The sequence below is a fragment of the Oryzias latipes genome, chromosome 1 (genome assembly GCF_053564925.1).
Source record: "Oryzias latipes strain Hd-rR chromosome 1, Olatipes_Hd-rR_3.1".
In the NCBI taxonomy this organism is placed as follows: domain Eukaryota; kingdom Metazoa; phylum Chordata; class Actinopteri; order Beloniformes; family Adrianichthyidae; genus Oryzias; species Oryzias latipes.
In genome coordinates, this window is record NC_136237.1 from 32073168 (window position 1) to 32091890 (window position 18723).

General features: G+C 41.9%; 1 protein-coding gene across 28 annotated transcripts in view; it reads left to right on the top strand.

Moving 5' to 3' along the window:
- Nucleotides 1–5522: 5522 nt before the first annotated feature.
- ptprdb (protein tyrosine phosphatase receptor type Db) overlaps nucleotides 5523–18723 on the top strand; it is a 227028-nt gene continuing 213827 nt past the window's right edge. For all 28 annotated transcript variants that reach the window (XM_023956020.2, XM_023956040.2, XM_023956048.2 and 25 more), the window contains exons 1-2: nucleotides 5523–5655; nucleotides 5829–5932. The gene's annotated coding sequence lies outside the window, so the exon portion shown is untranslated. The remainder of the gene's footprint in view (nucleotides 5656–5828; nucleotides 5933–18723) is intronic.

Sequence of the window (18723 nt, forward strand, 5' to 3'; positions counted from 1 at the left end):
CAACTGTGTGTTTTTGTGTATGTTTTCTAATTTTCTTAGACCACGAACCATGTTCTTTGACTGGCAAGTGGGCGAACTTAACAAAGCTGTCAAGTTTCCCACCAAATTTTCATGATGTACTTCAAATTTTTTGAGTAAACTCCAAGACCCCGTTCCATTTCAAAATCTGACGCAAAGCAGAATAGGCCACATTTTGTAGTTCCACCCCAGCCCACTTGAGACAGTTCCAGAATGAAGCAACTGTCCATTAACCTTTGTATTAAAAAATAGAGATTTTACACCAACAATCAAAGTATGGTTTTAAGGATCTTGTCTTTTTTTTCATTGTTTTATGTCTTGTTTATGACAATAAGAAGGGGGAGACACTTTTCCCCCTAAATCAATTGTTTAAATATCAATACAGAACACATTTGTGAATACTTAAACACCCACTCCGATCATTTAGATCTATTGTAAAAGCATTCCCAGTGGTCTTTCAATTGTAGTTAGGCCCTTTTTAGACGATATAGAAAAACCTGTGTTGCTTGTGTTGACAGTTTCTGCAGAGCAGCAGGAGTAACCCTGACCCCACGCAAAAATCATTTGAAGATCACAAGAATTTAAAAAAATATGAATATATGTAAAATTCCAGAAACCATAGCACAATTCCTAAAAATGAAACAAAATAAAAACTATATGTTTCAGAAAACAAAAGCAAAGTCCAGAGATCTAAAGGAAATGTAAAAAAAAAAAAATTAAACAAAAATGGAAACCAATGCCAATGCCAATAACCTTTGCTTGCAATGATGGACAAACGTCATCATTAGTGATTTCCCATAGTACCTACCTTGTCTGGTTTCTGTTAAAAAGGAAAAAAAAAAATTTGGAAAACAAAAGTAATTTCCAGAAATCAAAATTCTTCTTTCTCTTTCGGCTTTTCCCATCAGGGGTCGCCACAGCGAATCATCCTTTTCCACCTCACTCTATCATGAACATCTTCTACCCTAACGTTAGCCAACTTCATGTCCTCTGTTAAGACATCCATATATCTCCTCTTTGGCCGTCCTCTTGCCCTCCGGCCAGGCAGCTCCATCTCCAACATCCTTCTACCAATATATCCACTATCCCTCCTCTGAACATGTCCAAACCATCTCAGTCTGGCTTCTCTGACTTTGTCGCTAACACAGGCAACATGAGCCGTCCCTCTGATGTACTCGTTCCTTATCCTGTCTAACCTGGTCACTCCTAAGGAGAACCTCAACATCTTCATCTCCGCTACCTCCATCTCAGCCTCTTGTCTCTGTCTCACTGCTACCGTCTCTAACCCATAGAGCAGAGCTGGTCTCACCACTGTCTTGTACACCTTTCCTTTGAGTCTTGCTGACACTCTTCTGTCACACAACACTCCTGACACTTTCCTCCACCCGCTCCAACCTGCCTGCACTCGCCTCTTCACCTCTTTTCCACAATCCCCATCACACTGAACTGTTGACCCCAAGTACTTAAACTCCTGCACCTTCTTCACCTCAGCCCCCTGTAACCTAACGCTTCTACCTTGATCCCTCTCGTTCAGACACATGTATTCTGTCTTACTACGACTGACCTTCATGCCTCTTCTTTCCAGAGCAAACCTCCACCTCTCTAGCTGTTCCTCCACCTGCTCTCTACTCTCACTGCAAATTACAATGTCATCCGCAAACATCATTGTCCAGGGAGATTCCTGTCTTACCTCGTCTGTCAGCCTGTCCATCAGCATAGCAAACAAAAAAGGACTCAAAGCTGATCCTTGGTGTAGTCCCACCTCCACCTTGAACTCCTCTGTCTGACCTACAGCACATCTCACCACCGTCATACTTCTCTCATACATGTCCTGAACTACTCTGACATACTTCTCTGCCACTCCAGACGACCTCATACAGTACCACAGCTCTTCCCTCGGCACCCTGTCATACGCCTTCTCTAAATCTACGAAAACACAATGCAGCTCCTTCTGACCTTCTCTGTACTTTTCCATCAACATTCTCAAAGCAAAAATGGCATCAGTGGTGTTCTTACGGGGCATGAAACCATACTGCTGCTCACAAATCTCCACCTTCTTCCTAAGCCTGGCTTCCACTACTCTTTCCCACAGCTTCATTGTGTGGCTCATCAACTTTATTCCTCTATAGTTGCTGCAGTTCTGCATGTCACCCTTGTTTTTAAAGATCGGGACCAGAACGCTTCTCCTCCATTCCTCAGGCATCTTCTCACTCTCTAAAATCCTATTGAACAACCTTGTTAGAAATTCCACTGCTGTCTCTCCTAGGCACTTCCATACCTCCACAGGTACGTCATCAGGACCAACGGCCTTTCCGCTCTTCATCCTTTTCAGAGCCTTCCTAACCTCATCCTTTCCAATCTCTGCTACTTCCTGCTCCACAACAACCACATCTTCCTCCCTTCTTTCCCTGTCATTTTCCTCGTTCATCAGCTCCTCAAAATACTCCTTCCATCTTTTCTGTACACTCTCCTGGGTTGTTAGCACCTTTCCATCTCTGTCCTTAATCACCCTTATCTGTTGCACGTCCTTCCCATCTCTGTCTCTCTGTCTGGCTAGCCTGTACAAGTCCTTCTCTCCTTCCTTTGTGTCTAGCCTGTCATATAGCTCATCGTAAGCTTTCTGTTTGGCCTTTGCCACCTCTCTCTTCACTCTACGCTGCGCTTCCTTGTACTCCTGTCTACCTTCCTCAGTCCTTTCTACATCCCACTTCCTTTTAGCCAACCTCTTCCTCTGGAGGCATTCCTGTACTTCCTCATTCCACCACCAAGTCTCTTTACCGTCTTTCCTCTTTCCAGATGACACACCTAGCACCTTCCTACCTGTTTCCCTGATAATCTCTGCTGTAGTTTCCCAGTCCTCTGGAAGCTCATCCTGACCACCCAGGACCTGCCTCAACTTCTGCCTAAATTCCTCACAAGTTTCTTCATTCTGTAGCTTCCACCACTTGGTCTTCTTTTCTGTTTTCCCTATCTTCTTCTTCCTGACCTCCAGAGTCATCTTACACACCACCATGCGGTGCTGTCTGGCTACACTCTCTCCTACCACCACTTTGCAGTCATTAACCTCTCTCAAATGACCTCGTCTACATAGGATGTAGTCCACCTGAGTACTCCTACCTCCACTTCTGTATGTCACTCTATGTTCCTCTCTCTTCTGGAAGTAAGTGTTGACTACAGCCATTTCCATCCTCTTCGCAAAGTCCACCACCATCTGTCCCTCCAGATTCCTTTCCTTCACACCAAACCTGCCCATCACCTCCTCATCACCTCTGTTGCCCTCACCAACATGCCCATTAAAGTCTGCTCCAATAACAACTCTCTCTCCTCTGGGAAAACTCTCTATGACCTCATCCAACTCACTCCAGAATCTCTCCTTCACTTCTAACTCACAGCCAACCTGTGGCGCATACCCACTGACTACATTCACCATCACCCCTTCAATTTCTAACTTTAGGCTCATCATCCTGTCTGAGACTCTTTTCACCTCTAGAACACTGTTTACAAACTCCCCCTTCAGAATCACTCCTACCCCGTTTCTCTTCCTATCGACACCATGATAGAACAGTTTGTATCCTCCTCCAATACTACGTGCCTTGCTGCCCTTCCACCTTGTCTCCTGCACACACAGTACATCTACCTTCCTTCTCTCCATCATGTCTGCCAGCTCTCTGCCTTTCCCTGTCATTGTGCCAACGTTAAGAGTCCCTATTCTCAAACCTATGTTCCTGCCTTTTCCCTTCTCTCTCTGGCAACGGACCCTTCTGCCTCCCCTCTTTCTTCCACCAACAGTAGTCAAATTTCCACCGACACCCTGTAGGTTAACAGCATCGGTGGCGGTCGTTGTTAACCCGGGCCTCGACCGATCCGGTATGTCTAAAGTGTTGTGGATGATTCGCATGGTTATTTTGGCAATTTTTACGCCGGATGCCCTTCCTGACGCAACCCTCTCTATTTATCCGGGCTTGGGACCGGCACAGAAGTTACTGGCTTGCAACCCCTGTGGCTAGATTTTCCAGAAATCAAAATCAAATGTTAAAAAAATGAAACAAAAATCGTAAAACTGAAAATATTGGTGCTATAAGACTTTGCTGACTGGATGGATTAGACATTTTTTGTTGAAAAGAAGGACAAATGTCATCATCTAAACAGTGATGTCCCATAGTCCCAGACATTCCTGGTTAAGGTACCATAACCATTTGGCCGGCAACAACCGTTCGGCGTCCTTCGACTAGTGCTGATGTCACAATATGTGATTGGCTGTCTATTAGTCCGATGACATGTCAGATAGTGATTGGTCTGGACAAATTACCACCATATAATACCACCATAGAAGAAGATATTACACGATCCTGTAAACAAGCAGAGCTCCGACATGGAGCGAGATTATCTTCTAAACGTGCTATTATTATTGTTATGATTATCATTAAGGGCATTTACAGCGAAACGGACTGCGGTCCGAACACTTCTCCGGACCGCACTCTATAACAAAGCACCTTCCCTGCCTGCGAACACGAAGCTAAAGCTGCTCTGCTCAGAGACACGGTTATCTTGTGTAGAGCAGAAGGGTCGTTCTAAAAGCCACAGATCTTTTTACTAAGTGGGTTATGGCAAAATCTCTCTATAAACATTACAAAGAATAATGTCAGACACAACTTATGGGGTAAAATAACTTTATATTACAAAAGGAAACGTGAAATTAAAATATGTAGAGCCCAAGCTGATCTCCACGCGATGTAGTTTGTCCAAGTGGGGCTACCGTAGTGTGACGTCATCCTCAGTCGAAAGGACCCCGAACGGTTATTGCAGGCCGAATGGTTACGGTACCTACACTGGTTTCCTATTTTGTTTAGTTTTTTAACATTTCTTGAAATGACTTTTGTTTTCCAAACTGTTTTGTTTTTATTTTGTTGCGTTTAGTTTTTTTGTTTTCTAAAATATATACATTTTGTATTCGCTTCTTTTAATTGTTTCTGTTATCTTTAACATGTTTTTGATTGAGTTGTTGGTGTCAAAATGTGTATGTGGGACAAACTGGCATTAAAAGGGTCCAATATACTGTATATAACACTGGGTCATGTGACCAAACACTGTCTACTGTCATCAGAAAGATATTCTGACAAGAGTGCAGGGGCGGAGCTACAACATTTTTAAGCTCCGCCCCTGTAGGAGTGACATCGAAATTGGTGAAACTAAAAGATTAAAGTCATTATCATTAAAGTCATCATAATCAGTCTGGATTGCGTGTATTGACATGCATGGTGTAGAATAAAGTTGTGTGTAGTTTGTTAGTTTGTATACGCAGCACAAGGCTTCAAATAAATGCGATCAAAATCCATTTATTAATACTGGGACCTTTCAAGTAACTGGTCCTGCCCTCCCCAGCTGATCTGTCTTGATCCACTTCAGGAACTTTTCCGTGGAGATCTTCCTCTCAGTGGATGCTTGGCTCTTCCCTGCCCCTCTTCCTCTCCGTGTCTCTCCCTCTCTCACTTTCCTCCTCCTCCTCCTCCTCCTGCTCTTCTTATCTGTGTGCGCATCGTCAGCACTAGTTTGAAGTCAAATCTGACAGCCGCTGCCTAACCAGCTCCTTTGCCCGTCTCATTTACTCCCCGATTGTCATTCCGTCTTCATTAAGAGGTAAAGCCCCGCTTGAGCGCGCAGAACACGTGTTAATATTGATGTACTTTATGAAAAAAAAAGGGGGAAGAGGTGGGCGGGTAAAAAGCGAGTGACCTCGATTGCAGCCCGGGAGACTGGAGGTATAGGACTCCCCCTTTTTATTCCATCTCAACTGTGCTCTGTGTTCGCAGACTGTGGGATCCGTTCCGATCTCCTGCCTTCAACTTGGAGCGAAGAAAGACGCGAGAAACTCCTCGGGATTCTCCGCACCCCGCGCGCTGATCCCGGCTTTCTGGTGAGCGCGCGCGCACTTTCTTTCCATTTTATTGATTGTCGACTTTTGTTTGTGCACAACTGAGATTTTTGTTTTTGTTTTCTTTATTTGTGTGTGAGATGATCCCAAGTGAAGTGTATCAGAAGAGTGTGGGAACGCTGCCCTCTTCCTCCCTCGGGCATCTCCATCCTTATTACGCATGCGAATTAAACGTGTCCATTTGTGATAATAACCACTATGGTCGTTATTCATATCACGAAAGGGGCGGGGGGGTGGGGGGTAGTGATGCCGGCTGGAGAGTGGGAGGGGAGGGTTGGTCCTTAGGGGACCCCTGATTTTTTTTCATATATTAAGTAAGGGGGGCTTTTATTAGACTTTTATGTCTTCTCAATGATGACATTATCTGATACCTATTCCTAATTTGCTATTATTCTCCATTGTCATCCTAAAGGGCTGCAGAAATGTATGGGGCCATTTGGTGTTTTTTTTTTTTTTTTATTGTCCTGTTTATCAATTAGGCTTGTCTATAATGGAGATATCACACTTCTTCCAACATAAAACATTACTCTCCCACACGCCATCCGTTATCATCTCACCTCCCACATAGCCACACTTGCTGTCCGCAGCCGATAATCTGGTTATGTGCCACCATTGGAGCTAATAGAGGGTTTCTACTTAATGTAATGACATCTCGATCTGTCAGGCCCATGCACAACAGAGCGCTGCTTAAAGGCTCATAAGCGGTGTCATCAAGGGCAGATTGAGAGGCCATAAAAGACACCGAAGACAAGACAAAAGTGCCCACAGAGGTTGTCTGAGTAGTTTTGCTAATGTGTTGCGGTGCTCCCAAGTACAGTATGAGGCCATCCCCCTGTTAACACTCCCTCCAAAAAAGTGTGCACAATGTTTGTGTGTGCCACTCCTATCAACGACACAGAATGATTGAGCGAAAAAAAGGGACAAGAAGGAAAGAGAGGGATTATGCTAACTCAAAGTTCTGGAGGGAGAGAATATCCGTGTAAGCAGTTTTTTCCTTTTTAGCTCATATCCCTATGTGTCTGGCTGTCACAGTCCTCACTCATTTGCAGCAGGATCTTTTAGCTTTTACATGTCTTTTTTTTTTACCAGCTTGAGGTTTATATGATTGAAAGCCATGGTTTATTTGAGCTCAGCTGAAGTCTAAATGGCTAAAAAGATTGTCCAAGCAACACCACAGACTTTAGTTGACATTGGGGGGGGGGGGGGGGGCACACAAGATAAACACAAGAGAAGAATGTTGAAAAAAAGTGTCCAAAACCCTCCACCTTCTAATTACCTCCTGCACTTTGTTTAGATGAGTCTCAGTCAGGAACTCATGCAAATAGACATCACCGACTATCATGCGGTCAACCAAACATTTAGCCACTGCACCCCCCCCCCCCCCCCACACACACACATCAGTTTTTCCTGTCACCACCTGCTGTGGTGTCACTTCAAAGCTGACAGTAGTTATTTTTGCTTTTAATGACAGAAGTTTTTCTGTCCAAAAACAAATCACTTGATAAGATGGAAATCTTGAACCATTGACTCCTATTGATTGAGATATCTTTTTGATGCTTGATGAAGAGTTTTTGTTTCATTAGTTGGGAAACTCGTCAGGACTTAGTTGTGCGTAGGATCTGGAGCTTTTTACAGACTTCTTACCAATAACATCTGCTTCATAAAATCCACTCCCTGTGCAGTCAGACTAGACAATCCGAGGTTACGAAGAAAATACTGTCCACACACTTGATTTTGACTCACAGCATAGCTTCCCCTTCTGCGGAAAATCCGGCCACAGTTCGTCCAAGATGCATTTTTCTGTCTAATAAAAGCCAACACAATGAATAGAAGTTGCATAGTTAAGTTTGACTCCTTTTGCTGAGCAATAAAGAAGGTGGGAAGGTAGGGCAGAGCCGTGCCACAGCCTCAAGCTCGTCAGAAGTCATGTCAGAACACAGTTTTGAAGTATATATTTATTTGAACATTTTCTACCCTGCTCGGGTCTGGAATTTTATTTCAAATGTTGAGCAACAAGGAGAAAAAAAAAACTTTTTCTTTTATTCTGAAATAAGTAAGAAAACAAGGTGAAAGACCTTGTAATCAAAATAAATGGCTTAACTTTTCAGTGAAAAATGTCTGTTCTGTTCGATTCAACACCTTCTCACGTCTGACATTTTCGAATTAAAAAAAGCTATTAATGGTCATTGGTTGTTAAATACCACTAAAATAACACCAAAAGAGGATGCGTTATGTGTTTAATTATGCTTTCTAACCTCCAAAACCGTACATTTAGATTCTCTTTTAGCCATATTTACCATAATAGACCTTCAAAAATATACAGCTAACAAAAAAGAAAAGACATCGGAAGTTGGAATCAGCCAGGATAATTGCAATTGGTGCATGTCTAATATGAATCAAAGCAACCCAGTGGCGGCTTTTGCATCAGAGAGTTGGATGCTAACACCAGCACCATGTCAACACCCGAGGATGTGGGGATATTTTTTATTAAAACTTGATTTGTAAGGATAATGTTCTATAAATAATCTCAACTGAGGGATTTTTACAAACTGCTAAAGGATCTTTTAAAAGTCCTCACTGCCTCCCTAAGACCCTACTCCTTGCCATTATTCTAATGGTAACTGAACATGTCAGCTTCATGTGTGAACGGAGGCCCTCGTTGGTTTTTTTTTTCATTGTTTTTTTTTTTTTAAATTCCAAATGGTGAAGGCAGTCTCTCTTGATCAGAGCAGGACCTTTTAACTCAGCGCAGGGTTGAACTGCATGCAGTCACATGAAAGGCTTGGCGCGCGTTCTTGTTATTTTAGTATATGTTGTGCTTCTCAAAAGAATCTGACAGCTTAGGGGGAAAAAAAAGCGTTGCTCTTCAGAGTGTCCCACATTCATTTTTCATTCGTCAGCCATTAAAACCAGTTATTAGTATTTTTCTTTTGCCCCACTACAACTCTTACAGACCCACTCAGATGAAAATTGTAAATTAGGTGTTTTTAACGTGTTCAATTTTTTGACAATGGAGAACTTTTATTAACAAAAATTAAGCCTAAAGTTGCATTTCTCAGTTTTTTTTTTAATCTAATTGATGTGAATCTGAATCAGATGAAAAAATGCCATTTGAAAAAGATTGTATTTGTGACGTAGAAATTGCGCATGGCGGGCTACAAGCTCCCTGCTCCAAGCTCTCAGCAATGCGGAGAGGAAGAGGGGCCGGGGTTGCTCCATGCCAAAGGTCCTGCCTACAATACATGAACTACTGCCACTCTGCAGAAACTATGTCCTAGAAGATTTTGGCTAAAAACATCATCATTATAATTAAAAGACAACTGGAAATTCTTTAAAAATAGATCAAAACTAGATCGGAGTGGGGGAAAAAACACTTACTGGTCACAGCTATGTTTGAATTAGGTCAATAGCTAATTGTTTTCAATTTATATTGGATTGAAACACGACAGACAAGGTACCCTTTCCCTATAACTAGAGATTAAGCATGATGGGAGCTTTTAGCTGTGATTGTGGTGTGATTTTTGTCAAAAAAAGGCCAAGTTTTAACTACTCAATCTCTTTTTTACAGCTCTAATTGGCACACATGAGAAAAAAAGACCTAATTTCTTTGCTGAGTTTACAGAGGAGCACCATCAATCTTGTTTGCCATGGACTATCATTGATATATGAGTGACTAGAAAGAGGCTTTACATACAGTATATGTTGTACTATGAGGCGTACCTAAAAGCCTTAATTTTCTTCTGTAAAAAAACAATAGTATACAAGGATTAATTCTGATTGTTCTTAGTTATGTTGAAGCGATTTCAAGGGGTATAAGGCATTCCCTCAAAAGGTCAATCTGTATATTTTACGAGTTACACACAGGGTTAGATGTTATTATTAATAGGCAAGTGCTGGTAACATGTGGTGGTGTTGAGCTGTTTTGTCTGTGTTACTAAGAGGGTTCAGAGTTAGTGTTAAAGTGACGTTTATTTTAGAGGTATCAGTCCGGTTATTTTACATTTGGCAAACAAGGTTGGAAGTTACAGGTATTGTGATTACGCTGACACGGCTAACGTGTAGCGGTGTTGGACTCCTATTTTTTCGTGCTACTAACAAGGTTGGGAGTTAGCATGGTCACAGTAATGTTTGTTTTAGCGGTATCCGTCAGTTTGCTTGGAAGTTACAGGTATTATTATCACGTTAACGCGGCTAACGCAGCTAGCGCTTCTAACACGTAGCGTGTTACAAACAAGCTCTAGAGTTACTGTGAACGCAGTCAATAGTCTGACTGAGGTACAGACTTATCTCTGACTCTTTTGGCTCGCGCAATGCACGTTGCAGTTTGATGCGGTATAAATATGACATAAGTTAAAAAATAAGCCATTCATTGACGGTGCACCCTATAATGTCGGAAATACGGTAGATTGGGGTGAACATTTTCTGACGGTCCTTTTTCTTTGACTATGTCCATAAGCAGGTGCATTACGTCATGGCTTAGCAATGTACCGCCGCTGCACTTAGCAGTAGTGTCGCTTCATCTTCCATCAGACTAAGATTACAAGGACTTTCTTTTCTGTGGTGATAGCTTTGTTTATTTGAAGACCAGAGGCAGGCAGCGGCTCAAAGAGCTTTTGGGAAAATGCAGACAAGTTTGGCGTTCTGTGCTTAATGGGGGCTCTGACTGAATTAAGAGTTGTTAAGATGGTGGGTAAGCACCAGTAGTCATAAGAACATATCATCCATGCAAAATGGTTGGAAAAAACAAATCCAGATTTTTTTTTGTCTGTGTGTGACAGATTGCGAGCGCTTTTTTTTCTTCCTTTCGGTCTTCCGGTTTCTGTTGGTCTTTCATCTGCACATCTGATAAATCACAGAATGCACTCTCACACATTATCCTCATTCTATGACGGACAAATGGGACAAGTGGGGCGTCCAGTGCAAGGCAAAAATTCCAGATTTGCTCACGTGATTATGCAAAATCGCTTTGCCTTTTCTTCCGTCCGTTCAGACGAACAGGAGACGGCCTATGGTTTTAAAAATAGCCGGGTGCAAACGTGCAAACAAACACGGCATTAAAAAGGGAGAACCCCGGTGTGCTGGCATCTCACCAAAGGTAGGGAGGAGGGGGTAATTAACTCCACCACCACCTCTCCACCACCTCAAACTTTCCTAGACCCCCTTTTTTTCCCCCTTTTAAATTTGATTCATCCCAAACGACATGTTTTTTCCCAGAGAGAAGACGAAAAACACACCCTATCCCTCCAATTCTGTCTTTCTCTTCTTTCTCGCCAGTTATAGTTGAGCCCCCCCCTGTCCCCTATACTCACACACTATCTATTTCACCCCCCCCCTCTTCCTTTTCCTCCTCTCACATCTTTCTTCTCTCTCCTCCCCTGGCACTTCGATGTGTTTCTCTTTAATTGAGATGCATTTCAATGTGGTGCAAATTAGCTCTCTACAGCTCAAGTTTGAACTTGCGACGTACACGTGTGCACGCACATGCACAGATGTGTGCACGTCTGACGAAAAAAAAAAAAAAACGAGTTGAAAGTGAAGGCACTACCTTCCTGTTCCTTTTTTTTTTGCTTTTTTCATGTGATGACGCCTCCTTTGCTCAAATTTGTGTTTTGAGTGCAGCCGTAATGAAATCAGCTGCTTTGAAGTGTTTGTGTCGTTGGGTTAGAGTTGGGGTCTTTGTCTCAAGCGGGACGGCTCATTAGGTGAGAATCCTAGTCTTTTTTCTGATACGATCTGCTGGTTTGCTAAAGGGCAAACCTGGTTGCTCATGTTCTGCCGTGTGAGGTGTGAGGATTGGCATATGACTAGAGCACAGAGTAGTATGACTCATTTAAGAGATGCTACAATGTTAGAGATAACTTTAGAGTACAGCAAACAACAGTGTTCAGCAGCTCATGCTGTCAAGTTTCCTGTTCTTCCAAAAAAATAAACAACCTGAGAGCTCAAAAACAATAAATCACTATCAACTGTACTTGCAGAGTGAAAGGTTATGATGGACAAAAGGAAAGTTCTTTTTTTTGCACTAAAAGATCTCAGTTATCGTGGACTGTAGGGTAAATGTCAGAATGATCACACGGAAAGGTCCTGGTTGAGTTCTGCACCGCAAACCTTCTTGCGATAAGGTAGAAGTCCAACGAGCGGGAAATCTTATCTCCACCGTTTGCAGAAGCTGACATTTTTCTAAAACAAACTTGTGATACAGATGCTGCAATCTTTTAGAAACAAAGGCAGCTAAAAAAACGATGTTTGATCCAATTTTAATCCTCCCAGTTGGACTTTTTTTTGTTGGCTTGTATTATACAACAAGTGGAACATCGCTTAACAAGCGTTCTAAAGAAGGAACCCCTCTGTAAACGCCTTCGTGCCTCAGCTATACAAAATAAACAGCCCATTTGGCGTTAAACATTTAATTTTCATAAAAATAAAAAACATCACTTTCTTTGTCATTTTCTTTCTGATTTCCTTAACCATTAAATATTATTATTAGTGTTTATTGTTGTGTATATTGATGAAGAATAACATGACTATGACCATTAAATTATAATTATTATATTATGGTTATGCTGAAAACACATCTATTGAATTTATTTATTTTTATTGTTTGTTTGATTTGTATTTTTACGGGGCAGGTTTTAATAAGCTTATATGCTGCCTGCTCCCTTTCAAACACGTGTTAATATTAATATTATTTTTGTTATTGTGGTTTTTACTATCATTGTTGTTGGGTCATGTTGACTGCACTTTATTATTAACATTTTTTCGAAAACAAATTTTATTAAATAAACAAATAAAAGCACCGGAGCTGTTGCCGGCAACAGGAAAAAATAAATCTCGCTGTTTGAAGGATAGTAACTCTTCGACCAATCGATGTTTTTCCAGATGCAGAAATGAAAGCTGCTCTACTGCTGTAAAGTCTTGCATTTCAGCACAAGGCTGCTTTTCTCAGCTTTAGAATCAATTGGAGTTTTATTAATTACGTGAACAGTTACAGAGTTACAATATTTTTTAACGCCAGAGCTGAAGCTAGATTACACAATTCCCCCTATTGGAAATGGTTAAAACGATTCTAATAACGATGGTGTAACAAACGCACACAGGAGCAAATTGCGTTTTGAAAACCTAAACTGGACAAACTAGAAACAAGGGAGAACAAAACTGAACCAGATGACAGAAAACAGATGACCTGACACCGTCAGACTGTAAACTGTGGTTGTAAATAGACGGAGGACTAATTACCTAAAAGAGAAGCAGCTGTTGACGATTATGCCATGAAACCAGGTGAGACTGGGACGGGGGAGGGGGCACAAAAGCTGAAAAACAGATCAGAACTGGAACTTATTGGGGATATGTAGGATATACAGTATCCTGGACGGGTTAGTTTGTCATAGACGACCGCATAAACTCTAATCAGCAATTTTGGTCGGACTACAGAAGCTCGTTAGGTTCAAAGAATGCATTTTTGGATTCTGGAGAAAAATCTCAATTTAGACCTTCTTTCACGGTGCTTTTCAGCCCACCGACCCGTATTTCAATGTTGCACTTCCTTAAGTTGGTATATAACCACAAATAACACACTCATCTGCATAATTTTCAATTTATCAACATTGAATTTGAAATGCTGCCCATTTAGTACGTCTTAATCAAGACTCCATGGAACTGCTACGACAAAAAATACTTAGGCTAACGCATAAGAAGGCTCTAGCAGAGAACTGTTCAACCATAAACCCTGTAGGTGTCATCAAATCGAGCAGCAGGCGTGGCAATGAACTCAAACCAGGTGTGAAAGCCACAGGCCTGAGCAGAAGGACACAACATATCTAAACACAATGGCAACTAAGAACCCCCAAAAACTGAACAAAATGACCAATTCCTCCATCATCTGGATCAAACATTTCAAAAATGTTCATTTTGTCCAGATCTTTTACCAATGAGCTTCAGGAATCACACCACACCAAAACTCGGCTGCACGCATTTAACTAGAACCAGAAAGAAGAAGCCTATCACTCCAACTTTGAAATGTTTGCACTGGTTTCCAGTCAGCTTCCAGATGGATTTTAAAGGTTCTTTTGTATTTGTTTATAACAGTTTAAATGGAACTGACTCCTCATTTTTATCAGATTTACTTATGACTGTCCCAGAGTCCTTGGGACAACAGGTGCAGGTCTGCTGGTGAAAGTCAGAACAAAAACCCACGGCGAGGCCTCATATCAGCACTGGGGGCCTCTCCTATGGAACAGCCTCACCTGTGAAACAGCCTCACCTTAGGAACAGCCTCACCTTAGGAACAGCCTCATCTGTGAGACAGCCTCACCTGTGGAACAGCCTCAACTGTGGAACAGCCTCACCTTAGGAACAGCCTCACCTTAGGAACAGCCTCACCTTAGGAACAGCCTCACCTTAGGAACAGCCTCACCTTAGGAACAGCCTCACCTGTGGAACAGCCTCAACTGTCGAACAGCCTCACCTGTGGAACAGCCTCACCTGTGAAACAGCCTCATCTGTGAGACAGCCTCACCTGTGAAACAGCCTCATCTGTGAGACAGCCTCACCCGTGGAACAGCCTCACCCGAGGAACAGCCTCACCTGTGGAACAGCGTCCCTGAGGATGTAAGGGCTTTGTCCACTGTGCAGGTTTTCAAGAACAAACTTAAAACGTATCTTTTTAGTAAAGCCTATATATAGTTTTTAGTTGTCTACATGTTTTCATTTAATTTTAGAAATCTCAGTAACGGCGGTGCTCTCTCCGCACGGTGGGGGGGTTCATATTACACCTGAGCCGGGGGTGTTCGTGTCCCTGGGGGGTGGGTCCTGGTCCTTGCCCCTGGGCGCTGGGCCCCGCCAAACTTCCAACATGGCCGAGCCTGGTCGGGCCATATTTATAACACCCCTTGTGGGCCACCCTTTTTTCCCCGGGGTTCCCCCCTCCTGGGCGGGGGCGGCGGGCCCCTGCCTTGCTCCTACCTGGACCAACCGTGGGCTGGGTGGGTGGCTGCCTGGAGTGCGGAGCGGGTCTCCCTTGGGGGGTCCTGGCTCGTACCTGGGGTCGGGGCGGGGGGATGCCCGGAACTCCTGGGTGGTGGTGGGGTGCTCGTCTGGGGCTGTGGGCGTCCCTCTCCGGTGGGGCCCTGCGTTGGGCTCTTCCGGCGCGGCGGGGGGGGGACTGCTTTCCTGGCTGGGCTGGGGCGGCGCTCTCTTTCCCTCCGCGCCTCCCTGCTCTCTGGCTCTGGGGGCCTCGCGGCGGTCCTGCTGGCCCTGGCCTGGGTGGCGGTCTTGGTCGCCCGGGGGGCAGTTGTTCCCTGCCTGTTCCCGTATGGCGTTGGGGGAATTCCGGCTGCTGCTGCGGCGGGGGTCTGGGTGTGGGGGTGGCTGGGCGCTCCTCCTCCTTCTTTTCACATTCCACCATCCATTTTAGAAGAACATAAACACTCACTTGAGCACAGGTGTTAGTTCACCTTTGCACTAATAGTTTGCATGATTGAATGAATGAAAGATTTCACACTAGTTGGTTTAAAGGCATAGGTATGCGTTCATGAACACTATCTGTTTTGTGTACATGTTGACATGTGGACATTTTTGCAGCTAGCAGGTGTGTTGATAATATTTGAGTGTGTGTGAACAGGCCCCGCCCTTTTTGTACTGCATTTGAACCATACCGTAATGATAAAAAACCAGTAAACCTGTCTGCTCTATGCTGCTTCATGGTCTTACCCCCCTTCCCCTCCTATTATCACCCTCCTACCCCCCCTCTCTCTAAAGTCCCTCTCTCTTCTTCCCCTCTTTCCTTTTCCGTCCGGTCCAACACCAAAGATTTTCAAACATGATTGAAATTAATAAAGTTTGGCCTCAATTACAAAAGGGGTTTATTCAGACATACCTTTGGTTTGTCTGAAGATTAATAACCCCTCTTTTTAAAATAAAATATGTCCAACACAAGAGGCCCTCGGCTCTCATCTGTTTGCCTAGCTGTTGGACAGGACAAGTTTAAAAAAAAAAAAAATCTCAGTAACAATTAATCCGATTTATTTTGATTCTACTTCTGGGATGTGTATGTGTTGGTTTTTTACGTGTTTTTATTTATCTATTTTATTTTTATTAATAGTATTTCTATTTGGTATTTGAACTACAAATTTTTTAAATCTTACTATTATTTATTTTATTATGGGAAGCACTTTGAGATTCTTTTTTTAGCAGGAAAGTGCTATAAAAATAAAGTTTAATTTAAATTAATTTAATTAATTAATTCACAGAGCTTTACTTTTAGCATTTGGCTCCAAATAGACTCCAGCAGGTTACGTCCTCAGCTCCAAAAGGTATTTTTGATCCGAGCTGGTGGCTTGGCAGATTATCATCCAATAAGATCCATTACCGAAGTGTTGATTGAATTTTTGCACCCTGGGTGTCTTATAAAGATCATGATTGTCTCCTAGTGCTAACATATCCACTTTCAAAGCCTTGTACTCTATCTTTCTGCGTTTACAGATGCTTAATATTGACAGAGCAAACAAGAAAAACAACAAGGAAGTATTACATAATCTAATATTTTGTTGCCAACAAACTGTTGATAATGTTTTATCACTGAATCCATGCAGACAACTGCAACAAGCTTTGGGGTAAAACGTGAAAACATTCACATTATTATGTTTGCCTAATTGAAAATGTGAAAGGAAAACGTTAACCCATGAATGTCTTGAGTCTCCTACAGCTGGTTAAGAGTAAATAGAGAACTCATTTTTAAAAGTGAGAACTCTTATTCGTTGATACAGAGCATTTATTTTATCTCAGGTTGCATCTAAGGTGACAAAGAACCAATATGGTGTTTTCTGTTGGACGATTTGTCAGTGTGAGCCTGGCACGGATGGGACTTGTTATGACGCTGTTCATACCTGTGCGCACACGTATGTGCATGTGTGTGCACGGGGGAGAACGCGAGGAGTCATTAGAGAGAGTGATGCTGACAGTGGGGTGACCTTGGTGCTCCCAGTCTTCCTCCTGTCGATGGGAGCGATGACTTAGTGTCTCCCTCCCCACTCATGATGGCTCATTTATTATCATTAGGCACATAGTCAAAAGATGCTGCTCAGGCCGTCCAGACTGAGTGTGTGTTGGCATGTACTGGAGATGCACAGATTTTCTGATTTAAATGTTAACCTGCCAATTTTATTGTCTTTAGGTGCCAGTTTTTTTTCTTCTTGATTGTAAAACAACCAAAAGCAACTATCACATATTTAATGTAAATATATATATTTTTTAATCAAATTTCTACTCAAATGTTTTGTGAAAGTTAACTAACCAATATAAAAAGTAAAACAGTAGTATGTCATTTTTACAAGCTTAAGGGAAAAATATTTACAAGTTGAATTTACTTAATATAAAAATCTAATCTAATTGCATCCGTGATATTTCCTTTTTCAAGCTCTTTATTGAACATCAGACGGATCTGTTATAAAAAATGCAGCGTATTCAAGCAATATCATTGATTTGTCTACCTATTAAGGTCACAAACATTAGTATGAGGAATTAAGCTCTTGCAGCAGACTGGACTCTGCCGTGGGTAGATGCATTGCTGCCACTGGTGTTTTCCAACACAAACCTCCTAATTAGGACCTCCTGTCCGTGAAGTTAGAATAGTTCTTCATGCGTGTTGTTGGGCCAGGGCTCTGCACGAATTATTATTATTTTTAGTGCAGAGGTTGATTTTACTTACAACCGCTAAGCACAGCACACAAACATGTTCTTACAGGCAGAGTGTGTGGACAAAGAGAGTCCTGTTTGGTGCTAATGAGAATTGTTTTGAAGCTGAAAGCACCGGTCAAGACTTCATACACGGTTAACTTGACTATGTTGACTGTTAGACTGGGGAGTTAGTTACTTGTTGAAGTGAAAGGAATAAAAATGGCAAAAAAAGAACAAAAAACCGGGCTCAGTTGTGCTTTAGCTACATAGATCTGGCATCCAGGTCATGACATCACATGACTTCAGAGGTTGAGCTAAAAAATGGTTCACTGCTCATTTGACTGGCTTTCCAAAGTCTTCACTGCTGATGAGGAATTTATGATGCAGGATTGATGCCAAAATGGTATTAGGATGGTTTTCTTTCAAAATTTCACTTGAAGGCTTTATAAAAGTTATTAGCTTTGACAAGTTTGGTTTTAAACAGACATAAGAGTTGTGACATAATTGTAACACCACTTGGAAAACAATCATTAGAACATTGTAGTTTAGTGACAGTCTTTATGTGTCGTGTATGAACTGTTTGTTTGAGTGCAAATATGTCTGTTTATGTTAAGGAACAATAAGTTCAAGAAGGTAGCATCATATATATTTTTTGATAAATTAACAAATTAACATATTGAACAGCTTTTACAGATGTTTTATTTTTATTTTTGTTGGCTTTTTCCTGTGTTTTTATTGCTGAAATTGCTTAAAAAGGGCCAATTAAATCAATCAATCAACCAATCAAGAGTTCAGTGGAGATTCACCTGCTTTTTAAGACATTTTTCCAATTTTCTTTAGCTAGTATTTGCTTTGTTTTCGGATTTAAACATTTAAATTTGTGTTTACACAGTCTTTTAATCTTTGTTAAAAACATAAAAATTGTTTGTTCTCAATCCTAGTAATTTTTTTTACTTAATATGTCTTCATTGACCACTTGGAATTTAGTTTTATGTACAGTTTCAGATTTATGGAAGAAATGTTGTGTAAATGTTATGCAAAAATAGGTGTTTTTAAGGTAATTTAATACTTTTACATTCTTTGACCATAACTTTTGAACC